Here is a 14,639-nt window from a genome sequence, read left to right as displayed (position 1 = left end):
TACACCTCTCCACTACTAAGAAGGAGAATTAAGAATACATGCCAAAATCAGATCAAATTTTATAGATTAAGATGTTCCTTATAGTACTTACCTATAATGTAAAAAAACTAGCAGCAGTCTAAATATCCAAGTACAGAAGAAGAGTTACATAAACCACAGTATACCACCTTGGCTGAATAGCTCATACTTCCATCAAAATAATGATCAAAAAGAATTTGGAAAAAATATATAATAATACATGTAAAAAGCAACATATAAAATGCTGTATATACTACTGATTTATTTACTTAAAGTACATAGAAAAAAAGACCAGAAAAAATATATAGGATTATAGCTGACTTTTTCCTTTTTTTTTTTTCAATTTAAAATCAAAAAACAATTTTGTTAAACAGTTTTACTAAAATATACAAGATACTCTGAAGGTGGGGGATGCTGAAAAAGCAGTAGTTGGCAGACACCAATGTTCCAGTTTTCTGGATGTTTAGAAGACATAAGAATAATATCTCACCAGCCAAAACTTAAATGTATCACATCATCTACATGCCTTCAAATGTATCACATCATCTACAATGACTTTGAATCTCTGTGAGTCATCCTGGAAAAGATATGGCTATCACTTATTTACACTGGAAGTGTAAGTTTTTGAGTCCACTCAAGGTCATCCTCCATAAGCAGGAAGAGCTGGGACAAAAGCCACATCATGCCCTTTCAGACTGGGCTGAATCCCCCCAACTCCATGATGGCACAGCAGCTTTGCCAGTGGGAGAGCACAGTCTCTCCCTCCAGAAAGCTTTAGAACACAATTCTGACTGGCTGATATTTGAGTATGGAAATCCCATCAGATAAAATATCTCAGGTCTCCCTATAACTTTTTCAGATTCATTAGTAAGCCAAGGTATAAATAAGTCACACTTTTATAAATAATGCTTACTACACATAACCAAAAATACACAAGAGATACCTGATCTTTCAAATCAGTGCCATCTCTTCATTTTATTTATTTTCAGTTCAGTATATAGAGTTGATACTCATTTATTGGTCCAATCATCTCCATACAATAATGTCTTAGTTTTGGTTTTTAACTATTTCATAATATACTTTAATATTCTAAAAGCCAACACTTTTTGACAAGTATTTTTTATAGCTATAATTTCACTTATTGAAACAAATGAAAAAATAAACTCTGAAAACAATGTAAAACTCTGAAAACAATGTAACCTAACGTGGGCCAAAAAGTGTATTATAATTGCATAGCTAGGGTTTTTTTTTTTCTTCAAAATGTTTACAATCTCATTTAGATTGTAGAATAAATTCATAGTCATTTTATATTGGCAAAAACACTCCACACTGCTTTTGTTATTGTTGTTGTAGTTCTGAGCTTAATAAATTCCTAACAGTAGAATATAATCACAGAAATGATCACCATAATTAATTGGTAAAAAAAAAAAAGATCATGCTCAAATTAGAGCTAATTTTGAACTTTCAGATTTTATACAGCAAACTCAGAGCATCAAAAGATCAATTACATAAAACTAACTTTCAGATGTCAATTAAAAAAACTCCGTTCCCGGATAAAGAAGATGTGGTATATATACACAATGGAATACTATGCAGCCATCAAAAGAAATGAAATCTTGCCATTTGCGAGGACGTGGATGGAACTAGAGGGTATCATGCTTAGTGAAATAAGTCAATCGGAGAAAGACAACTATCATATGATCTCCCTGATATGAGGGATAGGAGATGCAACATGGGGGGTTAAGGGGGTAGGAGAAGAATAAATGAAACAAGATGGGATTGGGAGGGAGACAAACCATAAGTGACTCTCAATCTCACAAAACAAACTGAGGGTTGATGGGGGGAGGGGATTTGGGAGAAGGGGGGGTGGGGTTATGGACATTGGGAAGGGTATGTGCTATGGTGAGTGCTGTGAAGTGTGTAAACCTGGCGATTCACAGACCTGTACCTCTGGGGATAAAAATATATGTTTATAAAAAATAAAATTAAAAAAAAAACAAAAACAAAGAAACTCCATTCCCAAACTTTTCCTTTCTGTCCTAGAACAGATGTTTAGTTTATCAAGTCTAAATTTAATGGTCAAGAATATTGCACTCATGTGCTATATATACGTGCACAGACACTATGTCACTAATTTGAAAATTTATATCAGCTTCAACATAACAAGAGGATAAACATTTTTTTAAACCTCTAAAGATGGGTATTACTCATTTTCATCTTTTAGTATTAGTGAAGATGTATTTTTTAGAAATCCCCAAAGAGCTTTTAACCAGGACATCATTAAATAAAAGATCTCTAGAAGTGGAAATTCTTTACTGCAATCCGTCTTAAAATACTGGTACATCTAAAAAGTCACACTAGTGACAGTGGTCCCAAAAACACACAGTGAAAAATATATTTAGGTTAACAATAGAATTCAACTCAAATGTCAAGCAGAGCACTCTTGAGAAACCCTACAGATAACCACAGACAGGTTAATTTCCCTTCCTTTTATGACTGGTATGGCTATATCGCATTTTAGCATTAAACAAAGCTACAATGCAATCACTTTTACCGATTTTAGAATGTCCATATGATGATATCTAGTAACCGAACACAAAAGAAACATAAAAGTTTAGGGGAAATTCTGGATGTTTTATTTAAAACTTAAGTGCTATTTCTGGATATTTTTCATACCCTTCAAAAAAGACAAAATCATATACCTCATAAAAATCAGAATATTTTTTATGATTACTTTGAAGTGCCCTATGTTCAGATTTAACCAATGGATTACATATATGTATATACCTGGAAACTGCCTATAAGATCCAAAATCAAGATGATTTCCATTGCTCAATCCAGCTGCCTAATGGACCTCTTGAAAGAACCTGAATATATAATTTAACATCAAAGCTCAAGTACAGCAGGCTAAACCTTCTTCATGATTTGATTTTTAGAATTAAGAGTGTTTGTCTAAAGTCTCACTATTTTTGCTAAAAAAAAGGAAAAATAGGGACAACCATTTCAGTCTTCTCATAGATTATAAATCAAAGAAAAATTGAAGGCAGCTACATAAACAGTCCACTGGCTACATCTGTTGTGTACGACACAATGATCTCTAATGTGGAGCATTTAGCCTACTCACCTCTTTGCTGCCATCTTTGAATAAACATGTCTTGAAGCATCATTAATCTAAGCTATGAGGGATATTTTTCTTTCAAGAACAAACACTTCAGAGTTTGTTATATACCACGGTAAAACCAAGAGAAGAAAAGAATTTTGCAATGCTTGTTTATATTCAAAGTGGGAAATGATGCTGCCAGACCTCTCCAATGAGAAGTTACATTAAAGGATGTTAAGACATCAATATACTTTTCCCTTTTCTTCTCTATCGTGGCACTTAAAAAATAACTGTTCTGCCTAATCCTTAGAGAGCCAAGAGTTGGAAATCAGTGGTTTCATCATGGATTTAACATAAATTTTAAAAATCAGTCATGATCAAAAGACTCATTTTTTTCATACAGCCATCTTAATTATGCTCAAAAGTACAAAAAAGAGCAAGATCTAGCAGCCTCTCTCAGTATTCAGCACCTACGATTACCCATTTGAAGAAATATGACAAGTTTACTTTCTTCAAATAATTTCCAAATAACCGCAAGTCAAAACAACAACTCCTCCCTATTAGAAAAATGATAAAAAGATATGTCAAGGAAAATACACATCTTGTTTTATGAATATCTTTTAGACTGTTCTATTGGAGCAATAAGCAATATAAACTATTCCCAAAAGGAAATCCTTAAAGAGCTAATCCTTTAAAATAAAAAAGGAACAAATATGAATCAAAATCAGTTATCACAACATTGCCCTGAGACTGTATGTAGATATTTCTATATAAGTGGCAAAGTTTCTTTCTCTCCCTCTCTTTTTCTTGTTCTCTCTCTACTCCTCTCCCTTTTATAAAGGCCATAAAGGCTATGTTTGGTGAGGGAAAATAAGTAGGAAAAGAGGTATAAATGCTTACTGTTTAAGAAAAGCTGGTCTGGCCAGTACATTGGAGAAACTATTCAAAAACAGTGATCTATGGGAAAACGTGATCCCTGAAATGTTGCCAAGGTCACAGAGACCCAGGGTGATCTCTGATGCACAATGAGTACCATTTGCACGTTTGTAAAGAGAACTGGGTAACTGGGTAGTGGGTTATTTTTACATTATGCATCTCATTGCAAGCAAGCTGAGAAAAGAAAACGCAGGTCGGTTATGCTTTTACAGTATTTCATTTCACTCTCCTTCTTGTGGGGTTACTAAAATATTAGCAGTGCCCTGCTTATGATATATATGTGAGACCTTTCAAGGTGGGAGTTAGCAGCACTGTTTTAAAGTGAAATATGAGAATAACATTACAATTTCCAAATTCAATTTCAATAACTACATTAACATGACAAGGTTCTCAAGAGCTTCCAAAGACAACAAAAACGGACTGTTTACCTTGAGTAGCACATTTCACTGAGGGACTCAAATGCTGTACCTCAGCTCACTTTGTTGTTATCCATTCCTGACTATGCCACACAGCAGCAGGCTCTCTCCCCCACTCTTGCCTTTCTTCAGATTAATACCTTCCATTTATATTTTGCCTTCTGCTGGTGGGTGTCAGACGGCCGCTTTATAGGAATGGAAAGGCACCAAGAAATTTTGCCTGAAGTCGTGTGAGACTCCACCTAGAGAACAGCAAGTGAGCCCAGTTCCTGAGCACCGAATAAAGAACATCTCTTTCTCACCAATTAGAGAAAGTCAAGTTCAATTTCTGTTTGTGTGAGAAAGTCTCAGCTTCTCTTTATTAGCTTGGTACTTAAACATGTTTCCCAAATTTGTGAAGTAAAAAAAGAAAAAAAGAAGTCAGATTTTCTCCTAGAACATATGTATGTGTTTCTTCTTGGGAAGCCCACACACAACATGTTGAAGAGTTCACTTCACACAAATTTACTATTCAAATATTGAGAAAGCATCAGGGTAACCATTCACTAAGCACTGCAATGGCCCACACTACAGACAGAGAGGGCCTGTGCTGGGATTGATAATAAACACCAAAGTACAGAATCTAAAGCCAAAGAATGTGAAGTTTGTAAGTGTCCTTTTTGAGAAGGTGAAAATATTTTTTTTCAGTTTTTGGACATTATGACTCCTTGTTTCTCATTTCTTGAGTTTTTTATGTCTTAGATGATAAAGGAAGATTATTATTATTTCTTATGGAGGAATACTTTTATTTTAAACATATCACATTGCTGCATTTTCCTTTTGCTAACATAAATAAGCAACATATGTCAAGAAAAATATAAACTGTTCTTATCATCATTAATACTTACAATAGGAGTGTCTGGGGGGCTCAGCGGGTTAAGCCTCTGCCTTCAGCTCAGGTCATAATCCCAGGGTCCTGGGATCGAGCCCTACATCGGGCTCTCTGCTCAGCAGGGAGCCTGCTTCCTCCTCTCTCTGCCTGCCTCTCTGCCTACTTGTGATATCTCTCTCTCTGTTAAATAAATAAATAAAATCTTTAAGAAAAAAAAAAATACTTACAATCCATTCCTGACTATGCCACACAGCAGCAGGCTCTCTCCCCCATTCTTGCCTTAGTGCTAACCCTATAGTGCTAACCTCTTTGTGTCTATAACCTTCATCAAAACCTTGCAGAACTGATATGCCCACTCGGCAGATGGAAAAACTGAGACTCAGAATGTAAAATACTCACACTGAACTCCAACACTCATTATATCATATCTCCTTAAGAAAGAGTACACTCATCCCATTGACAAAATACACCAAATATACAAACCTTGACATATAAGTTTACCTAATTATTTTTAAAATACTTTCAGCAACCTATCTCTAGTAATTCAACTATTCAAAATCAACAGATAAATGACATCTGAGAGAATAATCTGCCTCGCCTCTTGGACAAATTCTTGCATATCTTTTAAGGTCCAGTTCAGACATTGTGTTTTGTTTTGTTTTGTTTTTAAGATTTATTTATTTATTTGAGAGAGAGAGAAAGAGTGTGGGGAGGAGCAGAGGGAGAAGCAGACTCCCCGTGGAGCAGGAAGCCTGAAGTGGGACTTGATCCCAGGACCCCAGGATCGTGACTTGAGCCGAAGGCAGACCCTTAACCAACTAAGCCACCCAGGCGCCCCCAGACCTCACGTCTCATCTAAAGTTTCCTTGCTCTAAAGTATTCCTTGCAGTTATATACTATATAACTTCTTCCTTAATAGGTCATATAATTTAACTATTAACTGCAGTTAAAAATTACTCGTTTTTTTGTCCTCAGTTCCCAGTGCAATACCTGGTAAATGTTCAGTAAATCTTTGTGTTCAATAAATGCTTGTTCAAAGAATGCACAGGCAAATAAAAGCGCTCAGCTTTGAGACCAGATAAATTTTCATCTCACATCATTATGAATATGAGTCAAACCTTGTATTGAAGATGCCCAGACTTCAACAGGTACATGAGTCATGTAGACTGCTTCTTAAAATATAAGCTCAGATTCAGCAGGACTGGAGTGGAGTCTGAGATCCTGTGTTTCTGGTAATCTCTCTCAGGTAATGACATGGCTGCCATTTCTCAGACCACCCAAAGGGTAGCAAGAACCTAAACTACTGGGACAACACACACCAGACTTAGTGAAGGGTTCAGAAAGCCGTATGTTCCTCTTGAATGTTAACCTCTATTTAGACCTGGATCCAAACCTCAAGTTACTAAACTTAATAACTAAGAGCAATTATGTGTTTATGTGTATTTCCTTAGATGAGACACCAGCTTTTCTGAAAAGGACCATTCTTAATGATGTGTGTTTTTTCAGTCCCAAGAGGCAGGACAGTCCCATATATGTAGGAGGGACTCAGTTTCATAGTAGTTAAGTAAACACAAAATTAAGTACTCGAGGGTAAACGCTATCAGTGATTTGTCGCTCCTCTGTCACACTGTTTGGCATGGTGCCTCAAACACAGGAGAACCTCAGTAAATCAATGTTGAATGAATGAACGAACAAGCAAACAAATCATTCCCTCTCTGTAAATCATCAGGTTTTTATCACCCTGATCAATGCCAACTTCTGGCACTTGATAAAAATTCAAACTGATCTGGTAAGCCCTAGATATTAATGAATTTGCAGTGTTACAGGGATCATATAAATGACCTCTTTGCTGTTCTATTTTTGAATGTTACCTTTTTCTTCCTACATGCTACAAACACTTTCATTCCAACATTTCCTTTTTGCTGCGCCAGGACTGAAATTTGTGGCCACTACTGTTTTGTTTTAAACTCAGGATTACTGCCACTTCAAAAACCGTTAGTACCTAAAAGATTAGTGTTAGCCATGTGCTGGAATCCTTTCCAATAATTCTCTCTCCGTTGACTTTTTAAGTTTCAGGGTCTTAGCTTTACACATGCACACAATTACTATATTCTAGGAAGATATGAATAAAACTTTACACTTATTTTCTAAAGGTACCTTGTTAACTATTTTCTGTTATCAAAAGGGAAGAGAGTTATCTGCAGAAAAATGCTTCTCATAATATTCAGGAGAGGATGTAATGGTTTCATTGAACCAGCTTTTATTTGTTTATCTTTGTATAATTCAATAAACTAAGATGTAGGTGGTATGTGCTATGGGAAAATGCTAAGGTTTTAACTTTTTAATGTAGTGAACAAGTATCAAGCAACTACTACACATGATGCATATATAAGGGTGTTGTGAGGAATATAAAGATAAATATCTCAATAAAAAGAAAATTCATACAACAAAAATTCGTAAAAGTAGAAAAGGATAAAAAATGTGCGATTTTTACTTCTACAGTACTCAAATATTACTTTTAAACTAAATGTAAAATTAAGTAAAGGTTTAAAGACCTACCTTGGGCTTAAAAAGATACAATATTTGTCTTTTCCTTTAAATACTTCCGCTATGGACTGAAATGTGACCCTCATCCAAATGCATATATCGAACCCCTAACCCTCAATGTGATAGAATTTGGAGAGGGAGTTTTGGGGAGGTAATTATGTATAGATGAGGTCATAAGCGGGGAGGCCCTTATGACAGAATTAATACTCTTATAAGAAGAGGCACCAGAGAATTCTCCCAACTGCCTCTCCTTCAATCATCCCTGCTTGCTGTCCACCCCAACCAGCAAAATTAGGATACAGTAAAAAAATCATCCATTTGCAAGACAAAAAGAAAGCCTTCAGGAGACTAACCATGCTGACACCCTGATCTCAGACTTCCAGTCTCCAGAACTATTAGAAAAATAAATTTCTGCTGTTAAAGCCACCAAACTCTAGAGTATCTTGTTATGGCCAGCTGATCTGATAACAACTTCTCTGGTTGACTTTTATACCTTTACATAAGAATTATTCTATGTCATTATTGGCAAATTAAACTGCCATAGATATGTGTTTTATGATATACTAAGAGTTTCAGAAGTGGATTTGGGGTTAATATTCATTCTTCAACTGCTCATTGTTCATACAGAGAGAAATAGAGAGCGAGAAAGAGAGAGGGAGAGAGAACTCTGCATTTATTTTAACAAGTAACTCAGAAATAAGCTTTGGGTGAGGGGTTACCTCATTAGCAATAAGCGCAGACATGCAGACATTCCCCTACACAAAACCTCTTTCAGCAGCATCAGAAAGAGAATGCTTTCTGCATGTGTCACTTCTCAGGTCCAAGCCTCTAGCACGCTTCTTGTTATATGCAATTAGCTCCATGCCAAGATTTAGTACATTTCATAATAAATCCCTTGACCGCATTAACTGCGGGCTTGGCAAAGATGGAAAGGCTCTATTCACGAAGGCAGAAAACAAGCCACAGGACTTACCCCACAGCAAAACTCACTTGCTGGATGCCAACACACTACAAATTTCAACAGCCTGCCAGGCCCGCCCTTCGTTCCTCCCCCTCTGTTTGGGGTGGAAGAGGAGGCAGAAAAATACAACCTGCCATAGGCCTGTGATTAAAGAGTATATAAGAGTGAAAAATGCTACAGACAAATTTGGTTTGTTTACTTCTTCCTCCTCTGCCTCCTAAATCTTGTTACCAGCCTGTTCCTTGACTAACTCTCCAAACCCATCTACTCCACAAAAACCTAAAGTCACTCCACAGATGAGATCCAGAGTTTACCCTCATTTAAACAGTAACCATCTGTTGCTTACAGGAAGACTGTGGCTCCTACTCAGGTTTCCCGTTTTGGAACACGAAGGCTGTGGTACATTGTGGCTATTCTGTATGGGAAAGCTCTCTGCAGGACAGCAGCATCACTGAAAAACCTGGGGGAGGCTCAGGACTATCCTCTGTTCCTTTCAGAACAAAGAGTAAATAAAACCTTTTATTTTTCAAAAACCACTTTTTGCACTGAAAGAGCCAGAACTTTTTCATAGCTTTGGAGGTACACAAACCTGAATTTCAGTCATAACTTGTTTTCATTTTACTAATTTGAGTCTCAGTTTCTTCATCTGGGAATTGGAGATGATGAAGAGCTGTCATAAGACTTAAACATATTTGGATCACAAAATGTCTACCATATATAAGATACTTGATAAAATCTTGGGGCAGCTGGGTGGATCAGCTGGTTAAGCATTCGTCTCATGATTTTTGCTCAGGTCATGATCTCAGGGTCGTGAGATGGAGCCCCATGATGGACTCCATGCTCAGCTTGGAGTCTGCTTAAGATTCTCTCCATCTCCCCGACTCTCTCAAATAAGTAAATAAATAAAATCTTTTAAAAAATATATATTTGACAAATTCTAGATATACAATGATATATTATCTAAAAATTTTTTTAAATAAAATAAAAATAAATTTAAAAAAGCTTTAACCACAGTCAAATTAAGATAAAAATACAGGAAGGCAAGGGATAAAATATCTTTATTAAAACTATTAAGTTCCCTTTTGGATAACCCATTTGGAATATCCTCATTGTACTATTTACAATAAAAATTCATTAGGAGGGAGGTCTCTCTTAGATTCCACACAAGTACTTCTGATACTGACATAATAAAAGGACTCATTATAAATTTCTTTCTCATTCACTGAGGCTCTAGTATATACTTGAAATTTAAAAAAAAAAAAACACGGCTCCTGAAGCCTATATTTTATGTTTTTAAAATTAATCCTATTTCAATTTTGTATTGTGTATGATAAAACTTAGAATGTTTTAATACTGGTAAGATGTTGGGTTTTCAGTGTAAAAAACATTGGAGTAAGTGGTTTCCTTAGAGATCTGTCATTAATAGCTTTTCTAATAATAAAATCTAATGAGGGGTGCTTGGGTGGCTCAGTGGGTTAAAGCCTCTGCCTTCAGCTCAGGTCATGATCCCAGGGTCCTGGGATTGAGCCCAGCATTGGGCTTTCTGCTCAGTGGGGAGCCTGCTTCGTCCTCTCTCTCTCTCTGCCTGCATCTCTGCCTACTTGTGATCGATCTCTCTCTCTCTCTGTCAAATCAATCAATATTTTTTAAATAAATAAATAAATAAAATCCCATAAAACAATTCAATCCCAAGAAAATAAACTCATAACGAAATATTTTAAACTGGGACTAGACTAGAAATGCTGGGTCACTGTCACTTTACTTAGGGACACCAACTTATGGTCAGCCGTCCCCCGCCTGGATCCCAGCTTTATCACTTCCAGTTTTGGACCAAGTCACTACTCATCTATGTTTTAGTTTCTGTATCTGTAACATGATTAATAATGGCACCTACTACATGCAATGTGGAAAATTAAATGTTTACAAGGTGCCTAGAACAATGCCTGGTTCATGAAAAGCAATTAGTATCATTACTGTTATTATTTATGCTGTTATGACAACGAATAATTATACAGTCACAACTACTTGCATCAGCCAAACACAGCCTATGTTTTCCTGCTCCAGAACCTTTAGTAAGAGAACTTTACCTGCCATCATCTTCTTCCCCATTTTTGCCTGTCAAAAATCCTCCCCCATCCTCTGAGGCCCAGCTCAGAAGCCCCATCTCCAGGAAGGCCTTCCTTAATCCTCCCATCCATAATTTACCATCACTTCAGGCACCACCATCATATTTTGTACAAGAAAAGTTGTTACATAAAATATTTTTAATTATATACATGTACAGGGTGCAAATGAAAGAGAAGGAGGCAGGAAAGGAGCTATGGAGGACTGAGGAGATGGGAAGAAGAGAAAGAAGGAAGAATATCAACCAAAGAACAACAAGGGCACATCTGGGTGACAGAATCAATGGGAATATTTCTTTTCTTCTTTTTGTATCTTATACTTTCTAAGTGGTCTAAAATAAACAAGTCTAACTCATGTATTTAAAAGAAGTGGAAATTACATTGATAAACAATAACAAGACTTAACTGACCATCTCACTGCTAGCCCAAAATGAATCAAAGAAGATATCCCAATGCAGGAAGCATCTAGGAAAGGTACGTTCAGGTGAAGGTCTTCACCTAACTCCATGAGGTTAGGTTCCAACCTCTTCTTTATTTAAAGGATTGTTGTAAAGAAGTACTTTTAAACTACAAAAACAGGACTAATGAAAATCGTTAGTTGAGTTTTAATTGTGCTAAAAGTCTATAAAGTGGGATTTGCATCATCCGAGCCACAAGATAAAGAAGAAAAACAGCACAGGGTCTGGAGGGCTTCTTCCCACTACGAAGGCCTGGCTCCTAATAATGTTGAAAATATTAATTTAGATGGCAAGCATTTTCCCATAGTACTTCATCAATTCTGCCACTGTAATAATGTCAGAATTACCCACCGCCATTGGAAGTTTCTCCAAGGCAAGAGGAGTTTCAATTCCCAACACCCCATGTTTGGCGCACAGTAGGAAAAATAGAAATTCACTTTGTTGAATTTCACATTAGGACTAGTAAATTAAAATTTTTATTCCTTCTAATGTGATATGATAGTTTTCTTTTTCTTTTTTTTTTTTTTTTTTTTTTTTATTTAACAGAGAGATCACAAGCAGGCAGAGAGGCAGGCAGAGAGAGAGGAGGAAGCAGGCTCCCCGAGAGAGCAGAGAGCCCCATGCGGGGCTCGATCCCAGGACTCCGAGATCATGACCTGAGCCAAAGGCAGCGGCTTAACCCACTGAGCCACCCAGGTGCCCAATAGTTTTCTTTTTTAATCCAACTATACTCCCTCCTCAACAGCCCTGAAGATTCAGTCCCCAGCATTCTACAAACTTTGTGCACACACCTTCTCTCTGTAAACTAAACATTTCTATTTTCTTCAAAGCTCCTGATGGGTTTTTTATTTTGTGAAACTCCATGAGTCCCACCCTGATTATGCTGTTTAAATCTTCCATCTCCTACTAAGGAATCTTTTGTATACTTGATTTTTTTTTTTTTAAGATTTTATTTATTTATTTGACAGAGATCACAAGTAGACGGAGAGGCAGGCAGAGAGAGAGAGAGAGGGAAGCAGGTTCCCTGCTGAGCAGAGAGCCCGATGCGGGACTCGGTCCCAGGACTCTGAGATCATGACCTGAGCTGAAGGCAGTGGCTTAACCCACTGAGCCACCCAGGCGCCCTACTTGATCTGTCTTGTGCTGAGTGGAGTATATTGAAGTCACCTATTAATAATGGAATCTGTCTTCCTGCACTTTTATCGGTTTTGTTTCATAAAGGCTATTGCTGGATTATTTGGGAAATACTTTGTTGTGGATTGTGGCTGTTAGCACTGAAAAGGTTCCTTTGTGATACCTACTATGTTGAGTCATGGATTCTGTTTTATCTGTTATCAGGAGGCCTGCTCTTTCCCTGTGTCCTTATGCTTGATGTACTTTTGTCCATTTTTTTTTTTTTTTGGCCTTTTGAATCACCTTGTTTTAGGTGTTTCTCTAATAAAATAGTGTACTATTGGGTTTTATTTTAGATGCCAAAATGAAAATCTTTTTCTTTTACTAGGTGAGTTAACAGCACTCACATCTATCATTGTGGCTTATATATTTGGTCTCAAATGTATCAGAATCTTGGATAATTATGTGTATTTTATTATATGTGCTTTTTGCACTTTTATTTTTAAAAATTGGGGGGTAGTATTTACAAAGCACTACATTTTTGCTATACTGGTTATCCTCTGTACTTAAGATGCAATTTTAACGTCCTTAAGTCTTGTTTTTTGCTTAACCTCGTACCATCTGCAGGGTTCTTTCACTATCCTTCATTATCAGCTATCGCCCACATGAAAAAGAGTTTTTCCTAGCACCCTCTTTTCCTTTCCTCTAATTTTTTTAGCTATGATATCTCACCTCTGTCTTTGTTTTAGTCTTACATATATACTTATTTATTTTAAAATAATCACTGTCAGTCCCCTTGCTCAAGTTTTCCTAGTCATCATTTGGTTGGACACAGTTCATTCTCCAGCAGATTCCTCAAGAAGGATGGGTACAAAATTCCCCACTGCTTTTCTAAAGCCTTGATATTTGAAGGATAGTTTGGCTGTAAAATTCTTGGTTCATAATTTCAGTTAATCTCACAATAAAAATTTCTCTATGGGGCCCCTGGGTGGCTCAGTCGGTTAAGCGTCTACCTTTGGCTCGGGTCAGGATCCCAGGGTTCTGGGATCAAGCTCCATGTCAGGCTCCCTGCCCAGTGGGAAACCTACTTCTCCCTCTCCCTCTGCCTCCACCCTCCTGCTTGTTCTCTCTCTCTCTCTCTGTCAAATAAATAAAATCTTAAAAAAAAAAAAATTGCTCCATGGCTGCCTTGCTTTCTTTATATGTTGGTTTTGAAAAATACGATGCCAATCTAATTACTTTGCCTTTGTAGATTACTTGTTCCTTTTGCCTACTGGCCTCGAGAATTACATCATTATCTCTGAAACTGGCTGAAGCTCAGAACGAATTGTTCAGGGTTAATTTTCCCATGCAAGTTTTTTAACGTGCAGGAATTTGGATCATTTTCTATTTCTGGAAGGTTTTCTTAGGTTCTAGTTTTAAATACTGGTTCTGTACATTATTTTGTTTTTCTTCTTCAGCAGACAATGCAAATATTTTTCCTTCATTGCCAGTCTTCCACTTCCACTACTTCCCCCTTGGTCCACTTTTTTGCTTTGTGTCATTTGTATTCTCTTGCCATTTTTCCCTGTATTGCTCTGATGCCTCTTACTAACTTTCATTTGAGTCCATTTTCTCTTGAGTACCTTGCAATTTATCTTTACTTTTTACAGAACTTTGTCTTTTTCTTCCACTTTATTTCCTAAGTTCAATACATACATCATTTTTCATTTTCGTTTTTTTTCCATATCTGCTTTTAGTTATGAAATTTCTGACTAAAGGTAAGGGCTTTCATATACTTAAATACTTGCTAAATACATTTAATTCTGTTTGGAGGATGGATATAAGTTGGGTTTTGTTTTGCTTTTTGTTTGTTTGTTTTTTCCTGCTTCCTGGTTGTTTTTCAGAACAGGGGTGGTATTTCATCTGATTTTTGATTTATATGAAAATCCACTTCCTGATTTTCTTCAATAGATATGTATTGATTTTATTTTTCTTTTGCTCACTTTTTGATACTGGAATATTTTGGGGCACTCTTTTCTATCAGTCTGGGAAAGTTCAGGTACATTAGCTGTTTTGCTTGGTCATTTATCTAATTTGATTTGGTGATGGGGGAA

At 36.6% G+C, this 14,639-nt stretch overlaps 1 protein-coding gene across 5 annotated transcripts in view; it reads right to left on the bottom strand.

Annotated features, from left to right (window-relative positions):
- The window catches only part of BMPR1B (bone morphogenetic protein receptor type 1B), a 413,050-nt gene that overhangs the window by 264,472 nt on the left and 133,939 nt on the right, over positions 1–14,639 (bottom strand). The gene's annotated exons all lie outside the window — the stretch shown is intronic.

The sequence above is a fragment of the Lutra lutra genome, chromosome 2 (assembly GCF_902655055.1).
Source record: "Lutra lutra chromosome 2, mLutLut1.2, whole genome shotgun sequence".
Lineage (NCBI taxonomy): Eukaryota > Metazoa > Chordata > Mammalia > Carnivora > Mustelidae > Lutra > Lutra lutra.
This window is presented reverse-complemented; position numbering and strand designations above follow the sequence as displayed.